The sequence below is a fragment of the Neomonachus schauinslandi genome, chromosome 10, assembly GCF_002201575.2.
Source record: "Neomonachus schauinslandi chromosome 10, ASM220157v2, whole genome shotgun sequence".
Taxonomy (NCBI): domain Eukaryota; kingdom Metazoa; phylum Chordata; class Mammalia; order Carnivora; family Phocidae; genus Neomonachus; species Neomonachus schauinslandi.
In genome coordinates, this window is record NC_058412.1 from 557,647 (window position 1) to 562,111 (window position 4,465).

Consider the following 4,465-nt stretch of genomic DNA (forward strand, 5'->3'; position numbering starts at 1 on the left):
GTCCGCCCTCCCGGGGGACGGAGGGGACAGTGTCCGCGCTCCCAGGGCCATACAGGGTCTGGGAGGGACGCACTTTTTCTGGCCAAGAGCCTGTGGGTGCCCATCACCTGGGGTTGTACGTAATGCGGTCTGAGTACACCGGGGGCGGGGCCTGAAGTTCTGCCTAACAGGCACAGGGGGTGAGGGTCCCGCCGGCGGGGGACCTCCGTTGAGATTAGGGTCTCAGGATGCTTTCCCCAGCCTCAGCCTGGAGGTGCCTGCAGATCGCTGCTCGTCGCTCAGGGTGTCCAGAATCCTGTGCCTCAGGAAGTGGCTCGGGACACGAAAATGAGCGCAGGGCATGCCCTACCAGGGGCAGGTGACAAAGGTGTGTGCGGCCACCTGTGGGCTCTCACAGGAGGCCGACACGGTCCCGCAGGGCCCGACAGCCGCGGGCAGACAGCCCCCGCCGTCCGGGTGGGGTGCAGGCAGGGCGCGCGCTGAGGAGGGAACCCCGCCCCGGGGCGCTTGGCGCTGAGCAAAGCTGAGCGGAAAGGTCGGAGGAATGGCTTCTCGGCAGGTGGTATTCCTGAACTGCGGAATCCAACAAAAACTCAGCCCTGCGGGGCTGCCCCGGGGTCCGAAACGGCGGCGGGTGGTGGGGCGGGTCCCGCGGGTCCGGGCCTCAAGGTGCCTCGGGGCTGCATCTTCAGGAACCACGGCGCGGCCCCGCCGCTCCCTGCCCCGTGCCTTCGGCCCCGCCTGGGGACCTCGGAAAACACCTGCTAGGCCGAGTCCCGCCCCGCTTTGAACACGTCCTGATTATGCTTCTGGCGTCTCCCCCCCCCCCCCCCCCCCGTGCCACTGTGACCCTTTTTGTCTCCTTGCACGTTTCAGACACAGTTTAATCTTGCCCATGGTCAGGCGCATACAGCCTTCCCTGCACCTGACCCTGGAGGTGGGATCCGTAATCGTGTGTTTCACACAGCTGCTGTTCCCTGTCTGGGGCTGCATCTCCCCAGGAGGTGACCTTGCCCCCCAGCGGCCCCCGACCGCCAGGGGATGCTGCGGGGCGGGGCTGGGTCGGCCGCGGTGTGGACCGGGTCCACTCGAGTTTCAATCAGGCGCCAGCAGGTGGCAGCACCCCTGGTCTCGGGTCCTGCTTGTGCAGCCTTAACCCCTCTTTCCGTGTCTCCCACAAAATGAATTTTCCAGTATTCTGTTGTTGAATTGAGAGGTTTTAATCTACACCATTTAATTTTAGATGGAGAAGTAATTTTTTCTGAGCATCATGGGAGAGTCAAATCTGTTATTTTTGACTCTCATAGATTGCTGTTGCAAAATTGCAGTCATTTAAAAATGTGCTTGTGAAAACATAATTATGGATAGAAAACGTTTTAAAAATTAAATCAACAAATTTAGCATCTTATCTTCATTTTATATTTTCTATTTTAAGAAAAGATTATTTATTTGAGAGAGAGAGCACGAGCAGGGGGAGGGGCAGAGAGAGAGAATCTCAAGCAGACTGCCCCTGAGTGCTGGAGCCCAGTGATGCGGCCAGATCTCAGGACCCTGAGATCAGGACCTGAGCCGAAACCAAGAGTCCAACGCCCAACCAACTGACCACCCAAGTGCCCCTTCACTTTGTATTTTCCGTAATCCATGAATGTACCCCTACCTCAGTGCTCACAGAAGTGGTGACTCCGTGGGTTACACCACACATGGCATTGTGCTGCTTTAGGTGGTTTGTTTCTGTCTCTCTCTCTGACTGAGCCTCTCCAGGGCATTAACCCATCTTACCTGTCTGCCTATTCTACATTCTCAGCACATGGAGGACATAAAATACACATATAGTGTATAATACTAGACAACTGTACAATGACTACACAGAGAAAAACTTCTAGACTCTGGGCAGGAAGGAGTTGAAGACATTGCCCATGGCGCCTAAATACCTCCTACAACAGTAGCAGTCTCTTCCCTCTTGGCTGTGGGGCTAGAAGTCCAAAATCAAGGTGCCACAGGGCCACGCTCCCTCTGCAGTCTCTGTCAGGGTCCTTCCTGCCCTCCTACAGCGTCTGGTGCAGGACACCTATGGGGGTCCTTGGATCTTGGCAGCATCAGGCCAGTCTCTGGCCTGCAGTCCTGCCCCTCCTTGGTCGGCCTTCTCTTCCTCTCAGGACACAGTCACTGGGCTAAGGCCACCCACTCTAGGGTGACTTCATCCACCCTGTTTCCAGGGGATCACATTCGCAGGAGCGGGGATCATGGCTTATCCTTTGGGGCACACCATCAATGTACAATGGTGGTGCAAGAGGAGACAGCCGCTGTAACTAAGGGCACTTGCTCAGGAGTGTGGCATCACCTTAGGAGAGTGGGAAGGGGTTCTGAGCATGATGGTTGGGAAAGAGAGAGGCCTCAGTAGGGTCTCGACTATGTGGGCATCAGTTGTCATTCAGGGAGGAGACACCATGTGCAGGCATATGTCCTCCCTAAGATACAACACCTGGGTAATCACAAACTGGGACCCTCTGCTAAGTCACTTCAGTCTCCTGTCAGGCCACGGCCCCAGGGCCACGGCCGTGGCTGGCCCCTGCGGTGACACCCTGTCCCCACGTGCATTCCTCGCCCAGAGCCCATGAGTGTCTACGCTATCCTTGCCAACACAATGCAAAGCACTGGATTCTGCAACCATGAGTTTGCTCGGGATAATTGCTCCAAACATTTTCAATGGCTTATTTCCTAAGTGTTGTGGCTGTTTGCAGTAATAATACAGCTTTGTTTAAGTGGGATAATACCTCATCACAACTTTGCTTCCAACTGTCCATTTGCATTCTGCTATATAATTACGTTTTTATGCATATCTTTTTTTAACTGCAGAAACTTTTGAGAATATTCCAAGCAGTTTGGATACTCGGATATGGCAGCGTGCGACTCACTGGTGACAGCTGTTTGCTCAAAACTGGTTGAGTGCAGGGCGTGGACCGCACTCTCCTCCTTTACCAGCATTGTGCCTGGGGATGCTTTGCTTTTAACGTTAAAAAGGTACGATTTAAAATACATATGTAGTATATAATACTAGAACACAATGACGTTGAAAGAAACCAAAGCCTATGTGACCCACTATCATGTAATTAACACAAATACAAGGATGGTGATTTTCCTTTGCCAATAGATATTTTTAGGTAGACTTTTATTGATTTATTTATTTTAATTTAAATTCAATTAGCTAACATATAGTAAATCATTAGTTTCAGATGCAGTGTTCAATGATTTATCTGTTGTGCATAACACCCAGTGCTCATTACATCACGTGACCTTCTTAATGCCCATCACCCAGTTACCCCATCTCCCCACCCCCTCCCCTCTAGGAACCCTTAGTTTGTTTCCCAGAGTCAAGAGTCCCTCATGGTTTGTCTCCCTCTCTGATTTCTTCCAATTCGGCTTTCCCTCCCTGCCCCTATGGTCCTCCACGCTATTCCTTATGTTCCACATATGAGTGAAACCATATGATAATTGACTTCTCTGCTGACTTCCTTCACTTAGCATAATCTCCTCCAGTCCCCTCCATGTTGATGTAAACGTTGGGTATTCATCCTTTCTGATGGCTGAGTAGTATTCCATTGTATATATGGACCACATCTTCTTTATCCATTCGTCTGTTGAAGGGCATCTTGGCTCTTTCCACAGTTTGGCTATTGTGGGCATTGCTGCTATGAACATTGGGGTGCATGTGGCCCTTCTTTCACTACATCTGTGTCTTTGGGGTAATACCCAGGAGTGCAATTGCTGGGTCATAGGGTAGCTCTATTTTTAAAATCTTGAGGAACCTCCACACTGTTTTCCAGAGTGGCTGCACCAGCTTGCATTCCCACCAACAATGTAGGAGGGTTCCCCTTTCTCTGCATCCTCACCAACATCTGTTGTTTCCTGACTTGTGAATTTTAGCCATTCTGACTGGTGTGAGGTGGTATCTCAATGTGGTTTTGATTTGTATTTCCCTGACAAGTGATGTGGAGCATTTTTTCTGTGTCTATTGGCCATTTGTATGTCTTCTTTGGAGAATTGTCTTTTCATGTCTTCTGCCCATTTCTTGACTGGATTATTTGTTTTTTGGGTGTTGAGTTTGATCAGTTCTTCATAGATCTTTCCTACCAGCCCCTTGTCTGTAATGTCATTTGCAAATATCTTCTCCCATTCTGTCAGTTGTTTTTGGTTTTGTTGACTGTTTCCTTTGCTGTGCAGCTTTTTATCTTGATGAAGTTCCAAAAGTTCATTTTTACCTTTGTTTCCCTTGCCTTTAGAGACGTGTCTTGCAAGAAGTTGCTGTGTCCGAGGTCGAAGTGGTTGCTGCCTGTGTTCTCCTCTAGGATTTTGATGTGAGACAGGATTTCCTGTCTCACATTTAGATATTTCATCCATTTTGAGTTTATCTTTGTGTGTGGTGTAAGAGAATGGTCAAGTTTATTCTTCTGCATGTGGCTGTCCA